General features: G+C 46.7%; 1 pseudogene; it reads right to left on the bottom strand.

Annotated features, from left to right (window-relative positions):
* Nucleotides 1–21,104, bottom strand: part of LOC119431846 (corticotropin-releasing factor receptor 1-like) — a 46,142-nt pseudogene that overhangs the window by 3,173 nt on the left and 21,865 nt on the right.

Genomic DNA, 21,104 nt, shown 5'->3' with positions numbered 1-21,104 from the left:
CTTATGGATGAGGTAGGATTGTAACGATTATAGGAAAGGTCGTAACACAACATCTTCTTTCCTTGACGAGCAATAAGTAGTGCTTGCGAAAGCCTGTACTAGAGCTGCGGCGATCATGGATCGAAGTCAACAAATGACGAAAATTTTAAAACCATTCTCTGATTTGCGACGATCCGGCCGTTCTATCAACGAACCGTTGCTTTGTAGAAATGCAAGGAGAAACGGGCTGAGGGCGGTATAAAGGACTCAAAGAGATGTGGTGAAAGGGTTGGTAAGGAGTGACAGGAATAAAATGTGGTGTGGGGAGGTGAGGGGGCGAGGAAATTGTGGAGGAACCGCGTGCCTCCAGCTGCACGGGACACAACATGATGAATCGACTGTACTCCCCCTAATGATGTGCGGGGGACCGGCTTTATTCCGTACAGAATTATGGACTTAAATCACAAATGGGAGCTAAACATTCTCACTGCAACAAATATAAGCCTTTGAGATCGCTACCTTTTAATGAAAATAAAGCTTTGTATGCCTTCGTCTCCGAAGTTTGGCGCGTCGGCTGGGTCAGTTTCTCACCGACTGAACCGGGCAGATCGCGCAGAAAGTATGAAGTCGCAGGCTGGGTTGATCCCGGAGTTGGTGAAATAAAAACTGGGCCGATTCCACGTAAACGAAATATAGGGAACGCGGTGAACGGGTTTTGAAGGAGTTTGAGGAGGAGCGCGGTGACGAATGCGAGGGAAAGTTGCGTGCAGAAGCAGCAACCCAAGGACATTCCAGCGAATTTCAACGACAGTAACGCTAATAATTGTCGGTAGTGTCTACCGGAATTTCCTAAATTTTTAATTTACGTCAGTACATCTTCGAGGCCAGACGGCTAGAGAGAGTGACTGGAGGGAAGCAAGATGCGGTTAATTAGGTGGGGGTTACGCAAGAAAACGCTAGGCTTGAGTTCGACCTTCGAAAGCATCTTGTGTTTTCGAAGTATGCCATGGTACAGTTACAGAAGATGATTATTGTTCACCGTAGACGCAGGAGCCGGGAACTTGGGACATGTTCCAGAGTTGTCAGTTAACGATCCCCAGGTCGAGGTGACAGCGGATGTCAGGGCCACTCCAGTTCAAAACCTCCGAAGACAAACGCGAAAGCACTTGCAAGAAAAAAAAAAGCTCTCATGGGTTTATTGCGCTGATAAAATTTAAACCGCCACCAAAACGTCTGGACTCTTTGTACTCGTCCACGTAGAATCACCTCCACTTTCAAAGAAAGTTGTCGTCGTCGGGTATATAGCTTGTGTACTTGTAGCATTGGCAGACAGCCGAGCGCCCCATCATGCTCAGTCGCTCCTCTCGCAACGTTCATCTGTGGGCGCGTATGTTAGTCGGCTCGGCTTCCTGACGCGAAGCCTCCAAATGCGCGACGAGATAAAAAAGAAAAAGAAAGCTCCGCGCGCAGCACAATGTGGTCGCCTCTTTTAGGTGCGCACGTCAAGCACTCATTACGATGGAAAACTACCCGCAAGCATCGCCGCTTCTCGGAGAGTTACAGGTGTTCTTGTGGCGTGCAGAGAATGGAACACAGGTTAATACGGACGACCTTGGCTGGAAATTCAAACGCAACTGAATGATGAAGCGATTAGCGTGTACACCTTGACCGAAACGCAGCTACGAGATTTGGAGCAGCCGCCTGTTATTGACAACTTTGTATGGGAAGGGTGCTACAGAATGACCGGGTCAAGGAAAGGCGGAGGCGTACTAATTAGGCGAGGTCTGAAGTGGCGAAGGGTAAACGAGACATGTAAAGAGCATTTATGGATTAGTGGTACATGGCAAGGTAAAAAGACGTGGCTGGGAGTAGCTTACCTATGGACAGGTAGTGATAGCACAGAAAAAAATAAGGAATTGGTCGATTGCATTAGAAGCGATATTAATGAGTTCAGTAACTCGGGCCAGGTGATATTAGTGGGAGATATGAACGCGCACATGGACGATTTAGACGGATATACTGATTACAACGGCTCTCTAGTGCTGGATTTGTGTGATGAACAGAACCTTATAGCAGATATCAGGGAGAATAAGTGTCATGGACAGGTAACGTGGCAATGCGGAAACAGGCAGTCATGTATCGACTACGCCTTAGTCTCAGAAATGGTCTACGAACAACTAGACCAAATGATAATAGACGAAAGTGGAAAAAATAGCCTGGGAAGCGATCATAGACGTTTAGCATTAAAGTTTGGGCGAGATACCAGCGCAGAACATGAACCAATAGCCTCAGAGTTTTTAAAAATGAATGACGAGCAAATAACAGAGATCGCAAACAACATAGAGAAGAAAATTGAGGCTTTTCCTACAGCAGTCTGGGAATATAAGGAACTGGTGGAGGTTATGCAGCATGAAATAAGGCGGACACGGCAAAACAATTGTTGGATTGGAAAGAGGAAACCACGTAAGTGGTGGAACAAGGAAATTAAACAAGCTATAGAAGAGCGTAAAGAGGCGTCTAGGGTTCATCGAGAAGCCAAAAAGTTGAGATTACAAGAAGAAGAGGTGCTCCTTAGATGGAATACACACCGAGAAAAGAAAAGGGTTGCGAGTGAGCTCGTGCAAGAGAAAATTAAATGCGCAAGTGAACGTTGGGTGCATAACATTCACAAAAGAGACAAAGGCGCCCCAAAAAGATTCTGGAACCATATAAAAGCACTCGAAGCTCCAATTAGAAACTCGCAAACGGCTATAAGGGATGAAGACGGTAACATCTATGAAGGCAATGATGCGCTGCGGTACATCGCAGACGTTATCAGGCATAACTTCGGCACGAGAAAAAGCGTAGTTCAGACAACAGATCCAGCAACAACAGAGAGGCCTGAGAGATCAAAATTTAGCATAGAAAGCTTTTATTGGAAAAAGGCAGCAGAAAATGTCCCTAACAACACGGCAGCAGGACCCGATGAAATCCCAATACAGCTAATCAAAAACCTCGGTCCAAAAAGCAAGGCACTGCTGACTAATGCCATAGAGCAAGTGATTAGAACAAAGAATATTCCCGTTGGATGGGTGAAAGCAAGATGAATCTCATCTACAAAGGCAAAGGAGATAAGGATAAGACGAGCTCGTACAGGCCAGTTACAGTAACGTCGGTGATATATAGAATGGCAATGCAAGCCATAAAATTAGAACTGTCGAAGTGGGTGGAGGAAAACGGTGTATTGGGGGAACTACAGAATGGGTTCAGGCCAGGCAGACGATTAGAAGACAATATGTTTGTACTAACTCAGTGCATAGAGATTTCAGTAGCTCAGAAAATACCTTTATGGATATGATTTCTAGATATTAAAGGAGCTTATGACAACGTAGACAGGGAATTGTTGTGGGATATTCTTCAATACGAAGGCATAGATGACGATTTCGTGGAGCTGCTGAGGGAGATATATCGAGACAACCAAGTACAAGTGGCATGGGAAGGCCGAAAAGGAAAGGAAATGGTGGCAATTCACCAAGGATTGAAGCAAGGATGCCCTCTGTCACCATTGTTGTTCACGCTTTACGTCAAGGGCATAGAAAGACGACTGGAAAACAGCGAATTAGGTTTTGATTTATCCTACATGTGTAATGGACAAATGGTGCGACAGAAGGTCCCTGGACTGATGTACGCAGACGACACTGTGCTACTAGCGGACAATAAAAAAGATTTACAGATACTTGCGAATATCTGTGGGAACGCAGCGACAAATCTAGGCCTTAAGTTTAGCACAGAGAAATGAGGGATTATGATCTTTAATGAACACACGAGTAACTTCGTGGTGTCAATTCAACAGCAAGTAATACCCATAGTGAAGCAATATAAGTACCTCGGCGTACACATAAACGAAGGAAAGAATTACTCAAGCAACCACCAAGATAATCTGAAAATAAAGGGGAAGCGGAATGCAGCAATAATGAAACACAGAGCACTGTGGGGCCACCATAAGTATGAGATGGTGCGTGGAATCTGGAAAGGAGTAATGGTGCCAGCGCTAACATTCGCAAATGCCATCATATGCTTAAAATCGGATATATTGGCGGGTTTGGAAGTTAACCAAATATCAGTAGGCCGGTTGGCTTTGGGAGCACACGGTAATACGGCAAATGAGGCAGTGCATGGTGACATGGGTTGGGCCTCTTTTGAAGTCAGAGAAGCACAAAGCAAAATTAGTTTTGAAGAAATGCTCAGGAACATGGATGAAAATAAATGGGCGGCTAAAGTGCACAAGTATCTCTACATGAAAAGCGTGGACACAGAATGGAGGAAGAGGTCAAGGAAGTTGGCAACCAAGTACAGGATAATCGAAACTGTAAATAGACAACCAGGGGTCATCAGAAAGAAAGTGAGAGAAATAGAGACCGTGAATTGGATGCAAAGAATGGAAACGAAAAGGACAATGGAGATTTACAAGAATGAGAAGAAAGAAATTAGAAGGGAAAATGTGTACGATAACACAAAGGGCAGTGCCTTGCTATTTGAGTATCGAGCCGGTTGCCTAAGGACGAAAACATATCGGAACAAATATTCGGAACTAGATGAGACATGTGTATGCTGCAGTAAAGATCCAGAGACCACTCAGCACATCCTAATGGAATGCGACGGGATCCACCCAGCGAGAACCGTAGGTAACGTGCAACTCCCAGAAGCGCTTGGGTTTAAAGTGGAAGGAAACATAAACAGATCAGCCGTAGAGATCAGCAAGAGACGCTTAGAGTACTGGTGGAAAAAAAGCAGGGAAAAGATGGATACGACCTGATCTCTTAAAATCATAGGCAGCGGTACAAGGTAAATTTTTGAAAAATAAAAATAATGAGAGGTATACAAAAATGCTAGATAAAGAACATGTATAGTATACCTAATTAAATCAAGCAGGCTAGGTGACTATTTGTCGCCGCCCCGTTTCAAAGGGGATGCCAATAAATCATCATCATCATCATCATCATCATCATCATCATCGTCATCGTCGCGGGACAAGGGCAGATTGCAGTTTGACTAGTTTTACGCTTTTACCGCTTCAAACAGGAGCAATGGCTGAAGCGCTGTAACTTGTCTCGCCGGTCACCACACTTAAACTGTTGACTAGCTTTCATTCACGAGACACCTCCCTGGACATTACCGAGACCACTAGTGAGGCTTCAGATACCTGGAATTACCAAGAAATCCGACGTTTCTACCATTGGCTTGAAGCAGCTCACCCTGTCCCATCTACTTACATTGTATAATGGGACTGTACAAGTGTATACCGATGGTTCGGTCACACCATCTGCCACAACGGCATCAGTTGTTATCCCGCAACTTGGAACTAGTCGGCGCTTTGAGCAAGAGCACAAATCGACATCTACGGCTGCGCAAATTGCGGCAATACGGGAGGCTGCCAAGTTTATGAGAATGCAGACACCTCATAAATGGACGGTGTTCTGCGATGCCAGATCAGCGCTGCAGACACTAAAATGCTTTTTAAGGGAATGACCATATTACCTGCTCGGGCTAGAAATCGCTGAACTTCACCACAGTGCCGAGCTAGGTGGCCACGTGATAACTTTTCAATGGGTGCTATAGTCATCGTGGTGTGATTGGCAATGAACTCGCTCACAGTGAGGCAAGATCGTCATTCTCTTCCTCTGATGAAGTAGGGATTGCATACTCGCGACCTGACGCCAACTCAGTGATCAATGCACTCATGCAGGACCTTACGACGGCATACAGAGCCGATGCTGACAACATCCACAGACGCCTATATATACTCGACCCAGACGGTAAATTCAGTTTGCCTCCGAAAGTTACGCGGAGCCAAGCGTCACTGCTACACAGGATTCGGCTGGGCGTTGCTTTCACCCGTCGCTACGCACACCTCATCGGCCAGTCGAACAGCCCTGATTGTGAACACTGCCAGACGCCTGAAACGTTGGACCACATATTGTGTGATTGCCCAGCATATATAATGGAGCGAAGGACGTTGCAAGGCTCCCTAGCCAGCGTTGGCAGGTAACCACTGTCGGAGGACGCTATCCTCGGCTCATGGCCAGGCACTGCAGCTTCAATGCGGGCAACTAAAGTGCTGTGTAAGTTTCTGCAGGACACAAAGCTAGACGAGTGGCTCCAGTAGGGCCACCGTCTAATGTACATAACACTCATCGCTCCTCCCATCATCATCATCATCATCATCATCATCATCATCATCATCATCATCATCATCATCATCATCATCATCATCATCATCATCATCATCATCATCATCCATCCCAGTGCTTTTACTCTCCTTCCCTCTTCCCCAGTACAGAGTAGCAGACTAGAGCATACTAGCTCAGGTCGACCTCTCTGTCTTTCCTATCAATAAAATCTACCTTTGACTAACTCTTCCGCAGGGTCGGTATTTTCGTCGCCTTTGGTATACAGCTCCCGAATGCAAACCACGGCGGCATCCGTCAAAGGGGGTGCCAGATCTAAGAAGTCGTCATCCTGCATGGCGTATTCGTTGTCCACTAGTCTTTGTATCTGCTTTAGGCTTGTGCCGAGATCAGAGAGAGAGAAAAGAAAATGAAAGACTGGGAGCTCAACCAGAGGATATCTCCGGTTTGCTACCCTGTACTGGGAAAGGGGATACAGAGCATATGAAATCTTGAAGGCAGAGAGAAAAAAAAATGCAAGCGAACGAAAAGATGGACAATGCAGAACTGTCTGTGCAGGCGCTGTCACATAGTTTGCGAAGTCGCCACATAGTCAAAAACGATTTCATTATCCAAGTCGGATATAACATCTGACATATTACACACTCACAATTTGTAGCAAACTTCAGTGTTTTTCAAGAAACGCAGTAGCGTGTTTATTGCGGCTCGAGCTGATGTTCCTATAGCAAGATATAACAGCAAAGTATTAGCGGCAATTTACCGCTGTTTTCGTGATCTTTTGTGTGGTTTTGGCCTCCGAGGTTTGTCAGCGCGCGCGGTAAGACACGCACCGGGCATTTTCAGAAGTCCTACACTGCGAGGGAATTTGCTTGCAATTTGTATTTCGTATTGAAGGCGCCGCAGCCTGCACATTATGGTGATGACCATCATTATGATCCACGGAAAAGCAAAGTGTGATCGGTGCTGTGGCACGCTACATGAAAAAAAAAAAAATCGCCTGCCCTTCCTCTGTCGAGAAAATGGGGGTAAGCGAAGCTTCTCGTTTGTGTATTTGACCTTGGTCAGGGTAACGTTCGGAAGCCGTCGCCTCGGGATTCTCTGCTCGTCGCTGACCGCGGGCTTCGGCTTCGGAAGCTCTCGCCTCGGGATCGTCGGCTCTTCGCTGACAGCGAGCCTCGGCTAGGGAAGCCCTCACGCTAGAATAGGCACGTCGACGACGAACCCTTTCCCGAGCGAGTTCACGCAAGCGTTCATCAAACGCAGCTTGCTCCTTTGCAGAACGCACCACGCGTGGCCTCCCCATCTGTTCGCCGAAACTGATCTGAAGCTAGGGAAGCCCGGAGGAGCGCGCGCCAACCCGCTTTCCATCCATGTCCCTAGGACCGCGCGACACACGAAACGAACCTGATTGGTCGCGCACGTGTCACGTGATTCGCGTGTCACGTTATCACACGTGTAGCATATCCAATGCGGGTGTTGCGCCCCACGTGATTTCTTTCTCGATGTCTTTCTTTCTTTCTTGTTCCTGGTATGTGGCATTAAGCTTGGACCCTTTCTGCACTAATCAGGATCGACTCACACGACAGGGGTATGTGCCATTGAGCTCGGACCCTTTCTGCACAATCGCCAGGATCGGCCCACTTTTCCGCGTGACTCCACCGCCGGCACTTGTGAGCCTATAAAGTTTCGCTTAAGAACTTCGTGAACATTTTATACCAGCGAATATTCTCTCCCGTGCCCAGCATTCACTCTCGTCACTCGGCAGGAGAATTCCTAACCGCACTACCGCAAGGCCTAGGTGGCGGCAGCTGTCTGTGTTTGCTTGCGTCCCGCTCGTTTCCTCTATTCTAGAAGACTAGTTAGCGCCGCGCTCTGCGGCGTACGATATAGTATTAGCGTTGCGCCAGACGCTAGCACTAACGCAAGAATGTTACCCTATACTGAAGCTCTCTAATGGTAAGAACCATTTCGAAGCACCAGTTATACCTGCGACGATTGGAGGACGGCGTTGATGATCATGTAGGCTTCCTTGAGTCCTATGGTCTCGTTCTGAGGGTTGATGCAAAACAGCAGGTGCGTGATGCCCAGCAGAGGGAAGAGCAGTGCCGTGGCCTTGATGGCTTTTCTGCAGACAGAGGCACGGTAACCATTCAACAAGTGTGTTCAGACTCTTTTGTGCACTTTCACTTTTTGCGAAAGTGCGTTTGTGTCTCTGAGTGTCATTTTACTCGCTTGTGCGCCTTCCTTTACTCGTGTGTGGAACTCGCAAATGTTTAAATATATTTGACTGTATCCAATGCTTTTCGTTTTGTTGTGCTTTTAGTCTTGCTGGCCCTGCGAAGAGGATTGGCCGGCGCCAATAAAGGCGCCAACACCACCTTAATTTCATATTCATAAAAATGCGAGAATATAACTGTTATGACAAAGTCAAAATGTATTAGTTTCGTGGCTCACATTGTAGAATTTTTTCCACGCCTGTCAAAGAAATGCTATATACTATCCTTGTGGAATTGATCAACTGTGAACGAGCAGGGAATATTACTGACTCGGCACCAGTTGTTCGACCATTGAGGATCACTTCCATTTGCCTAGGAAACTGTCTTTTTTAAAATCATTCTGTCAGAGTTTGCCGCTGAATTTGGCGTGATTGAGAGAGTTTTACAGTGGCCCCGAATCACATTGCACTTTCCCGTCCCTTCTCCATAACAACAATTTCCGTTTACAACAAAGAACCAGTGTTTATTTGAAATAAACATTCATTCATGCATTTCATTATTTATTTGGTAATTACGCCATCCGGCCCATTATATGATCAATATGATAACGCGAAGTGTCCCGGCCATTTCACTGCAGGTCATAGTCACCTAATCGAATCAGAAAAGGTAACCAATTTTACTGCATTTATCTTCTCTGGTAACGAGATAACAAAAATTCATGCACAATACTAGTGTAGAATCGCACGTGTTTTTGGCCGTTTACCCTTAGCTTAAGATGCACAAAGCCCACCATTAACACTAAGCTCCCACCGAATACGACAAGAAAGGGGTTTAAAACAAATTCTTGCCTGAACTGCGTTGTCTCCAGTGCTGACGCCTTGGGCTTAATGCGTGTCACGAGGATCCTTACGATGTTGACCAGGAATACGGAGTTCACCTGTCAATCGGATACGGGTACCGTATTCGTGGGTCATCATTTTGAGAAGATGAGGCCGTGGGGCACAGAACACGTGAAACAGAGTCAACACGCACGAATTACGATCTACTCACCAGTATAGCGACCAGGCGCGGAGCTATGAGTATCCAGACGTAGGAGCTGGACCCGTAGCCTTCCTAGCATGCCGTGCGCAGCTCATTCTCTGTCAGGTACGTCCAAGCCAGGATAAAAGCCAGGGGCAATCCTGCAATCGAAGGGGCTCTGTTATCGCAAAAGCTTTATTCTTTTGATCTTATTGTTACGAAAAGAAAAAAAAAATATTTGGGTCAATAATCTTGAGGCTAGCTAATCATCCATTACTTCGAAAATAACCAGGAATGGTGAACCGTCGCGAAAAACGAAAGGAGGACGTACGACACACTTAAAACACTTCCTTTCATTTCCTCCATGTCTTTCGTGCGGCTTTACCATTCGTAAGTTGGTAACCTGGAAAAGCCCTAATGGAGAAACAAGAAATGAAATAGATTTCATACTCTCTGCCGATCCAAGCATAGTGCAAGATGTAGAAGTGTTAGGTAAGGTTAAGTGCAGTGACCATAGGTTAGTGAGGTCTAGGATTTCTCTCAATTTGAAGAGAGAGAGAGTGAAATTAGTCAAGAGGAAACAGGCCAACCTAGAGGCAGTAAGGGTAAAAGCACACCAGTTCAGGCTGGTGCTCGCAAACAAATATGCAGCTTTAGAACAGGAAGATGAAGATAACATAGAGCTAATGAATGAAGCCGTAACTAGGCTGATCTCAGAAGCAGCAATTGAAGTGGGAGGTAAGGCACCAAAGCAACCTGTAGGGAAGCTCTCCCAAGAAACAAAGGACCTAATAAAGAAACGACAAAACATGAAAGTGTCCAACTCAAGAGATCAGATAGAATTCGCTGAACTGTCAAAACTGATCAACAAGAAGAAAGTAAGGGATATTCGAAACTATAACGTGGGAAAAATTGAGGAAGCCGTAAAATATGGACGCAGCATGAAATCAGTAAGAAGAAAACTAGGCATAGGACGAGGCAAGATGTATGCACTGAAAGATAAGCATGGTAATATAATCAGCAATTTCGATGACATAGTAAAAGCAGCAGAAGAATTCTATACTGAACTGTACAGTAGCCAAAACAGCCAAGCTACTTCTATTCGAAATAGTGATGAACCGGGTACAGAAGCTCCTTCTATAACTAGCGATGAAGTTAGAAGGGCCTTGAAAGACATGACCAGGGGAAAAGCGCCTGGAGAAGATGGAATAACAGTAGATTTAATCAAAGATGGAGGAGATATCATGCTTGAAAAGCTTGCGGCCCTTTATACGCAATGCCTCACAACTTCAAGTGTACCAGAGAGCTGGAAGAACGCCAACATTATACTTATCCATAAGATGGGAGACGTTAAAGAATTGAAGAATTACAGACCCATTAGCTTGCTTTCAGTATTGTATAAAATATTCACCAAGATAATTTTCAATAGAATCAGGACAACACTCGACTTCAGTCAACCAAGAGAACAGGCTGGCTTCAGGAAGGGATATTCTACGATGGACCATATCCATGCCATCAATCAGGTAATCGAGAAATCTGCGGAGTACAATCAACCTCTCTATATGGCTTTCATAGATTATGAAAAGGCATTCGATTCAGTAGAGATATCAGCAGTCATAGAGGCATTGCGTAATGAAGGAGTGGAGGAGGCATACGTGAATATCTTGGCAAATATCTACAAGGATTCCACAGCTACCTTGGTTCTCCACAAGAAAAGTAGAAAGATACCTATCAAGAAAGGGGTCAGGCAAGGAGACACAATCTCTCCAATGCTATTCACTGCATGCTTAGAAGAAGTATTCAAGCTCTTAGACTGGGAAGGATTAGGAGTGAGGATCGATGGCGAATATCTCAGCAACCTTCGGTTTGCAGATGACATTGTCCTATTGAGCAACAATGGAGACGAATTACAACAAATGATTGAGGACCTTCATCGAGAAAGTGCAAGAATTGGGTTGAAGATGAATATGCAGAAGACAAAGATAATGTTCAATAGCCTGGCAAGGGAACAAGAATTCAGGATCGCCAGTCAGCCTCTACAGTCTGTAAAGGAATATGTTTATCTAGGTCAATTACTCACAAGGGACCCTGATCATGAGAAAGAAATTTACAGAAGAATAAAATTGGGTTGGAGTGCATACGGCAGGCATTGCCAAATTCTGACTGGGAGCTTACCACTGTCGTTGAAAAGAAAAGTGTACAATCATTGCATTCTACCGGTGCTAACATACGGGGCAGAAACTTGGAGGCTAACAAAGAAGCTCGAGAACAAGTTAAGGACCGCACAAAGAGCAATGGAACGAAAAATCTTAGGAGTAACGTTAAGAGACAGGAAGAGAGCGGTGTGGATCAGAGAACAAACGGGGGTAGACGATATTCTAGTTGACATTAAGCGGAAGAAATGGAGCTGGGCAGGCCATGTAATGCGTAGGATGGATAACCGGTGGACCATTAGGGTTACAGAATGGATACGAAGAGAAGGGAAGCGCAGTCGAGGACGGCAGAAAGTCAGGTGGGATGATGAGGTTAGGAAATTCGCAGGCGCAAGTTGGAATACGCTAGCGCAAGACAGGGGTAATTGGAGATCGCAGGGAGAGGCCTTCGTCCTGCAGTGGACATAAATATAAGCTGATGATGATGATGATGAAGTTGGAACCAACTGGCAAAAGCTTCTATCCTGGTTAAACAATAAGCTGCAGTCAACATGCGTACACAAAGTTACTTGAACAACGTGAGTGAAATAACTTTATTGAGGTCCAGAGAAGACGCAGGGGAGACCCCGCGCCACCCAGCTAGTCCCACGTAGGGTCCGCCAAGCCGAGCTTGACGGCCCGATCGCGGGCACTCTGGACGGCCAGGGTTTGGTCGTTGAGTTTGGGGCTGCCAAAAAGCGCAACCCACCTATCCTCGCTCAAGGTGGAGCCGATGGCTTCACACTCCCACAACACATGGTTCAATGTTGCCGTTAGTCCACAGGCAGGGCAGTGCGCACTGGGATACCTTTCAGGGTATATAGCGTGAAGAACCGCAAGGTTAGGATGCGCACGAGCTTGTAAAAGTCGAAGGGTCACCGCCGGCGCCCGGAAAAAGGCAGGGTGCGGGAGGGAGAATACCCGTCTTGACAGATAATAATGCTTAGTGATCTCAAGATACGTCATCTATGGTTCCCCGCGGGGTAGGGGGACTGCGGAGGCGGCGCGGTCAGTGAGTCCTCGCGCGGCCTCGTGCGTGCTCTCGTTAGGGTTAGAGGGAGAGCCCTCGGTCGACCCCAAGTGAGCGGGAAACCAAATGAGAGAATGCGGAGAGATACTTTTCAAGCTTTGGAGAATGCGAAGGGCCTGAGGGGAGACCATCCCGGTTTGGTAGGCCTTAATGGCCGCCTTAGAATCGCTATATATTGCCTCTCTGCGACCATCGAGCACAGCCAGCGCGATCGCAACCTGTTCGGCTACTAATGGCTTCGAAGTGCGTACTGTAGCGCAGCAAGTGATCCTGGAATTAGAGTCGACGATGGAGACGGCGAACGCCTCTTGTTGGACATATGCCGCGGCGTCCACGAAGCTTGCCTCAATGTGGTTGTTACGGACAATGTGGTTGTTACGGACATGTGTTACGGACATGCACCCCGCACACAACGTCTGCCGACGTTGTGTGCGGGGTGCATATTGCGGGGAATGGGCGTGATGTGCAGTTGAGATCTGATGTCGCTGGGAATCCGCACGGCGTCGGGGCAGGGTAGAGGTCGACAGGGTAGAGGTCCATCTCATCGAGTATCTTGCGGCCCACCGGGGTGCCGGATAGCCTGAGCAGCTGTGAACGCTCTTGCGCCTCTATTATTGCGATAGCAATTATATGGACACTCAAAAGCAGATTTCTGCCGTCGGCGTCGCCGTCGCCGTCGGCGTCGCCGTCGCCGTGAGGTTCCGTATGACGTCATTTGGAGATGAAATCGTCGCCGCGCGCCGAACGCTGTATGTGCGAGTGAAAGGGCGCGAGGGGCGCGTCTTTCACGGGGAGTGAACGCACGGCGGAGAAGAAACGCGCGTTCTGCGCCGTGCTCGCTTAAGGGCTGCAGAAGTAGGCGTCTCTTTTCTCCTTTACAATCACCATATATGTAGAGCAAACGCGCCTTCTTCGGACGCGCGAGAGGCTGTGGGGGAGGGGGAGGGAAGGGAGGCGACGTTTAGCTGCGGCACCAAGTGCCTATTTATATCAGAGGCTCCAGCAACAGTCACCAACGCCGCACGCATTTTGAGCTAACGCGGGCAAAACGCCGATGGCGTCGACAACAGTTCTGCGTGTTGTTGCTACCAAAGCCGCTCACCTTACTTCGTATGACATTGCTGTGTTGCTATCGCATTCATTGCTTCGCCCTTAGGGCGAAACTGTGACATTTTTTTATTTCTTCGAGCGTGTTGTGCACTCCGAGCTTTAACAAGTTTTCGGTGTGAGTGCTTACAGGTAAGCCGAGGGCGAGCTTGAAGACCTTTCTGATGAGGGAATGTAACTTGTTCCTCTCTGAAACATGCCAATTATGCATGGCTGCCGAGTATGAAAGGTGACAGAGCACAAAAAGCATGTATAATGCGGATGAGATTGTCTTCCTTGATTCCCTGGTGCCTGTTGGCGACCCTCCGGATGAGGCCGAGAGCACTCTCTGTCTTGGCGATGATCCTTCTGAGTGCGGCACCATTGGCACCGTTAGACTCGATATACATCCCCAATATTCGGAGCGAGTCCACTCTGGGCACCGGGGACCCGTCACCAGTGAAAAGCCGTATTTCGCTTTCGGACGCCGGTTTCCAATCACGATGGCCACCACCTATGGGTCTTTTCTTGTAGAGAAGTAGCTCAGACTTGGATGGAGAACATCTGAGCCTAGTGGGGCGGAGGACGCGCTCGGTCGCATCGATGGCGCGCTGCATGGCGTCCTCAACTTGGCCGTCACTCCCGCCAGCGCACCAGATGGTGATGTCATCTGCGTAGATGGTATGGTTGATTCCTTGAATCTTCGCGAGCTCCTTGGAAAGCCCGATCATTGCGATGTTGAATAATGACTTACTTGGTGCCGGGCTTTCTGGCGATCACTGTTGGCGAGATGACTGAGCCCTGAGGCGTGCCGCGTGAAACGAGGGTGATTTCTTGCGAGAGGTATTCTTCAATCTTGAGCTTGGCAGTTCTCTGGCTTAGCAATGATCGGACGAAGTCGCTTGAACAACGTTTCAGCATTTCTGAGCTGAAAGCACGCATAAAGTGTGGAAGCACTCCATAAAACTTAAACGTTTTCATGCTCTAAAACAGTTATTAAATTTTCAGAGTGGTAGTATTTCAACCGTAGTGAACGAAAAAAAAGAGCAGGATGTTCGAGATGATTCAGATGCTTGAGATCACGTTGTGATTATAGAGTTGATAAATGGAAATTGCTGGCAAGTTCAATATTCATTGATATGTTGTTTCAGAGGCTGACATCTGCAAGTTCGATTAGCAGTTCCTCATAGATATTAGAAGAGGAAGCGAGATTGAAATTTTGCGTGTCTTGTGTCCGGGGCGGGAAGGAAAGGCGAAATAAATGTACACTGAAATTTAGTACTGATTACGTTGTTTATGACCGCATAAAATTTTGCAGTTCCGTAAGTTGTCAGCGACATTAAATGTTATTCCCGAAAATGGTCAACAAGAAGGTGATTCGGAGATGACAAACTAAGCCTTAAATTCCTGTTATCCTGCGTCCTTGTAACGCTTGTGTAGAATTTAGGTACGTTTTTTTTACTTTAACATACATGATTCAATGTAGTCATTTGGCTGACTTTAAACTAGAGTAAAATGCAATAATGTGCAAAGTGCGATACATGAAAATTTTAGGTTCACTCGTAGAGAAACGGGACTAAACAAAAGGTCAGAAGAAAACAAGAAATAAAGCAAGAAAACAAAGAAGGGCTCACGGAACGTCAAAGTATGAAAGATAACGCACTGCGCAATATTCAAGAGGGGAAAGAAAGATAGAACAGACCGCATGGCTTTCCTATCTTAGTTTCTGTAGCAAAAGGTTTGGGCTTCCTTCCCACCGAGGCCCCGAGCCGCTTCAGCAAGCAACCTGAACCCGTATTCGCAGAAAGCTCTTGCGCTAAAATTGCAGCCAATCGTGACGCTGAACATGTCGTTAGTGGACGCGGCTTTCATATGGAAAAAACGAACATACGAAGGGAAAACTTAGAGAATTTGGTCACTCGTCCCGTAATTAGGATGCGTGAAGCTTTCTACAGCAGTTGAACGCGTCCTGGAGAAGGACCCAGTGCACAGTTTTCAGCCGGTCGCCACTAGTCCTGGTCTATATGGCTCATGTGCGTCTGGCGCGACTACGCGCGGTATAAACGGACCAGCAAAGAGCTATCGTGGATGGAGTGCGTTGATGCGAACCGTGATTGAGAAGCTCGTCCTCAAACTGCACCCGGTCCAATCTTTCTTTCCGCCCTTCTCGTAGTTTCCGCAGTATAAGCTATTTGTTCATTAAGAACCAACTAGCCCGCAACAGAGAATACTTCTCTCAGTATATATGATCATGGACGAAACCAAGATCATAATGATTAACTTAACTTCGCTATAGAGCCGCACTGTGGTCTCTGAAAGGAAAGAAAATGAAAAACAAGAATGTGGCTCATTGGAAATGCAAGCAAGCAAGCAAGCAAAGCAAAGAAAAACAGACAGACAGACAGACAAACAAACAAACAAACAAACAAACAAACAAACAAACAAACAAACAAACAAACAAACAAACAAACAAACAAACAAACAAACAAACAAACAAACAAACAAAAGTGCTATGCCTGCACGCAAAAGGACAAAGGCCCGTCATCTAGCATTCCAGGTGGTGTACGCACGTCGTATGCCAAATAAGAAAGAGACAGAGAGAAAGAGGCAAAAAAGAGAAACGAAAACAACTCTGGGGTCCTCAAAAACGCTACTTCTTCCATGCTTTCCATCAGGTGTAGATGCTTCGTGAACGTAAGACGTGCCCGGCACGCCTCACAATAGCTGCGGAGTTTTCCTCAGAATGAAAAAGCGGGACCGCTACGCAACAAAGGAGTGAATTTCGATGCGGGCAACGTTCAGAACGTGAGAAAGTGGCGCATTTCAAGCGGCCGGCACGCAGCCAAATACGTCAGAATACACGAGCAAGAATGGCGGCGCGTAAAGTGACGTTGAAGGGAAGCGCAAGAAAACAGTGCGAGTCGTGTGATGGAAGGTTGGACGTAGGTCGCCCACTTTGCCATCTCCTGGCTGTATTGGTTTACGAAGAGAGGCCGATCGCTGCGCACACCACGTGACTGCTCGTCGCTTTCTTCGTGCGTTCGTTCGTTCTTCGATTAGGTATGGCCGTAGGAATTTTGACTGAGTGGTTGGCTGAAGGAGCGACTCCTGGAGTCCGCGGCGTGTAAATGCATCGTGAGTCTTAAGATGTTTCGAGGCTTATTTGCTCAGTAGTAGTAGTAGTTGCTTTGAATTGATTTCATGTGGCTGTAACCTCGGAGGCCATGCATTAACTAATGTCGCGTGCGACGTCGCACGGCAGCGTCGTGGTAATCACTCCAGGGATGCCGAAGCGCTGCATTTGAACAGTTTCTGCTTTGCGGTCACTCCGTATATAGCTATCAGCACTGCAGTGCGATTGATATCCTAGCGCATGACACGTCCGTAGACGTAGCATATTCTGTGTGATACGAACAGCACTGAACACTGAGTAAGCAATACTCATGAATGCGAAAGCATTCTGGCCGTTTCGACCAAATCGCGGTCCATGCTATTTCAACTTCCATTTCACGTGACATTGTCACATGGCGTCATCACTTGGTCATGTGACCTTGTAACTTGAGCTTCTTACTTGTTCACGTGAGTATGTCACATGACGTGACCACTTGGCCATGTTATCGAATCGGGCAGTCAAGTTTCAGGGTGGGACACCAAAATTTTGGGGGGGCGCCAAGTCGATTGTGGGAGTGGGCCAGGTCGGTTTTGAACGTGGGTCAACTAAAATTTAGAATTGAGCAAAATCAGTTTTTTTGTGGTGTGGGCCATGGCGTCCGTCCGGTGCTCTGGCTGTTCACCGTGGATTTCCCCAATGTGAGCCGTGGCAGGTCCAGCGCCATGAACGTGACGTCATCACTTAGTCACGTGGGTTTTGATACCATCTGATGTAAACGCCGGACGTTCACCGGATTTTCAGCGGCATGGGGGCATATAATGCTTTCGCATTGATAACAAGACCTCAGGGGCGCATTCAGCGTTCACAACGGGCGGTCAATGTAGAGTACATTACGTGAGCGCATAAGTGCCGGCAAGTATCGCGGAGGGAGGGCAGTTCCTCCTTTCTAGGTCCGCTAGTACACGAAGTCCTGAACCGGCGAAAAAAGGCTTCGGCGTTCCAGTTAGGAACGCCCCGCACTGTTAGAGGCATTGATTTGGGAAGCTGTGAATTGGAACGCCAATGTATTTCGTAACACATTTTAAGGTAGCGTGTCTAGAAAGCGGTGCTTGTCTTACAATGTTTGCTAAGCCAACACAATTTCACTACTCTTCGACTTGGATTTGCTGGCATGTGCCCTAAATTAGCCACGCACATGCCACAAACATACTAAGTCTATAGATGTTTCCTCATACATTTCTTGCTCTATCAAGCATGACAATATGCTTAACATTAAATGAATGACCGTGCTTCGTATTTCAATAATATGAATGCTGCAGTACCGCATGAATTCGTGCTACCTGGGCTGCTATCTTGTACGCATTCGAAAAGCCGACGTTCGGTTTCGTCTCACGCGATTGTCCAGGCCGTGCCGATATCGTGGCCTAGGCCAGTCTAGGCCAATCGCGTGGGGCGAAACGGAACGTCGGCTTTTCGAACGCGTACAGGGCAGTGGTCTTGGTTTACACTTACTATATTCCGTTTCAGGCTTACTGGGCGACGCAGCGGAAGATACGCAAGTGGTTCGGTGATAGAGGTATCACTCCGCGCGTTTCGCAGTGCAGCTGTTTTGGATGTCTACAGTTTCTACAGAATGAACGCTTCATATATTACAACTACAAAAAGCTACAAGTATTATCTTCATTTTTTTATGAGCACCGGAAGTGCTATATGCATTGATCACGAACGCGGGCGGTGCGCTGCTTCCACTGGTCGTAGGGATGTGTCACTCAGCTAATTCGGCGGTAAATAGGTTCAAATCTGTGACGGGCCTTACAAGAAATAAATACGTGATATTTGACAACCCAAAGGTATTAGGCTTAATACTAGATTTAATTAAATGACTCGTGCCGATATCTCTCTTTCGTATGCGACGCACTACTTTTTTGTCGCGACTGCAAGCAGTGCCAGAAGTCCCTCCAGTATTCGTAGCACTGCCCGCTACGTGTGTCACGCAGTACAATTACTCGTACATCTGTCACCCCGCTTCGAGCCAGCTTTCTGGTTTATCGTCATCGATATCCGTTAAAGCGACTGTCCGAATTTTCCCGCGAGGGCGTCCTCGGAGAATTCTCCGCTTCTTGCATCTACGGTACGCCGTGTACAGTGCCCCGCAGTGCGAGCCTTTAGTTGGTTCGATATTGAGCGCTGCGCGCAACGTGCGGACAATGATGACAGATGGCGCCACCTGTGCGCAGGCCTGCTCACCCCAGCCGAGTGCGTAGTAGAGCCGGAAAGGGGCGTCCTGCCGGAACACGGAAACTGCCACGCGTGAGTGCAGGAGCAGTCCCTCGACGAACATCCAGTTGATGGAGGCCGTGGCCGCGTACATCTTCAGCGACAGCACGCACTTGCACAGCACGGGCTGCACAAAGTGCGAGCGAAACACGTTAGACGAATTTCTTGACTGAAATGTAACCACTTTCTCTCTCTCTCCTTATTTACAGGGTGTTTCATTTTAGCTGCACCAATTTTTAAAGATAACCTGTGGTAGATAGCACAATTATAACCCTTGATCTAAAATACTCGTTAAGGCGACCATTAATTACACGAGAAATCAAAAGCCCAATTAAGTAATTAACACAATCACGCTAATTAGCTTTTTAATCAATCATTTTATGGCACATCTTTGAATCTATGAATTATAGCCGCTGGGTTCGCAAGGCGTATTCGCTTCGAACGAATTCTCAGGACTGAACCAGTTTCGAGATATTAATTTTCAAAGTGTCCGACGAAATGCATGGGCGTTCCAGTTATCTTTGTGAGGAAAACGCCGTTTTATGCATTGAAGCACAAATTTAGTTAACTGGAACGCCCATGCATTTCGTTTTCCAAAGGAACTTTTCTGATGTCTGTCGGAAGTCAACATAAATATTTTTCCAGCATGTCAAGAAGTTTTTTTTTTTTACTATTAAATGAGGAATTGCGAACACTCTTAGGAAGAATCCGTAGAGCTTCTCGATATATTAACTCGAATAATGTTACAGTATTCCACCAATTTACGGGGAACAACCGAACACAACACGTGCCATTCGGTTAGTAAGCTATTTCCAATGCACTGATTTATTAACCAATGGAGAAATGTGTACAGCCCAAATATGATAGAAAAACGAACTGAACAGAAACCATGGGTCATCACTATGGACGTTGAATAAAGGCAAATGGCCGCAAAAATCTAGACGTGTTAGTTCGTTAGCGGTAAATGGACGAGAAAATTACGCAGAACAGCCTTACAAAAGGTACGGAGAAACTGCAGTTCTGGAAGGGAAATGTTGGATCACTCTCGTAGGGAAAAACTTGAACTTGTGTCATTTACTTGAACGCCGGTTAACATGACCTATTAATTGAATTGAGCGCTTGGAAGTCGGTGAGACTTCTTCATCAGGGATGACTTGAGGTTACAGGTGTGGCGCGAAACCCGTGACAGTGGTTTTAACCGGGGTCGCCACCAACGAATGGAACACCATTCGGTTTATTTCGCTAGTATTTTGCACAAAGGAGAACGCAAAGGTTGCCCAAATGCGGCATTTCACAACTGTTTACTCTGATTGCTATTGAGAGCACAGGCATGGGGCGACAGAATTGGTTTAGTCACCAGGAAATTTGGTGGTACAATGAATACAGTGCGGTTGCAATGCTATCTTCCAACTAGCCAGGACATTGGCTTGCTGCAGGTTGGTGAAAGCCCAAGAAGTCTTGTAAGCGTACTTTACAATAATGAACTATCGAGAAAATTATGCCATCACATGGTTATTAGTCTTCTGTATACCTTGAATGACACTGGGAGAAGTAGTATGTAAAAACATTGATAGTCACTTTAGCATACGCCAGAGAGGGTGAAAGCGAAAGCCTCCGTGCTGAAGAAATATTAAATTACTTGACATTTTTATTAGAATGCGTTATTACTTCTTATTACTTGCTTTTTCCGACCAAAGGTCGCGGGGTCGAGTGTCTTAATTGACGCTACCTTAATAACAGTGCCGTAATTAGCTTCGCCCTAATTAACACGAAAGGTTGTGGATTCGAGTACCTGAATTGGTGTATGCTGATGTCTTAATTAACACGGTGACGACTGGGATCCGCGTACCATCAAAATTGCTGCGGGAGCATTGCTTGACCCGCGCACCTTTAAAATTGTTGCGTGAGCTTGCTTGCTTACTCATAGAAGACGATGACGACGGTGACCGGCACACCATCAGAACTGTTGCGTGAGCGTTTGCATGTAGGTAAGACATGATGCCGGGTCAGTGTAGTAAGTAAATT

This window comes from Dermacentor silvarum, chromosome 10 (genome assembly GCF_013339745.2).
Source record: "Dermacentor silvarum isolate Dsil-2018 chromosome 10, BIME_Dsil_1.4, whole genome shotgun sequence".
Taxonomy (NCBI): Eukaryota; Metazoa; Arthropoda; class Arachnida; order Ixodida; family Ixodidae; genus Dermacentor; species Dermacentor silvarum.
This window is presented reverse-complemented; position numbering and strand designations above follow the sequence as displayed.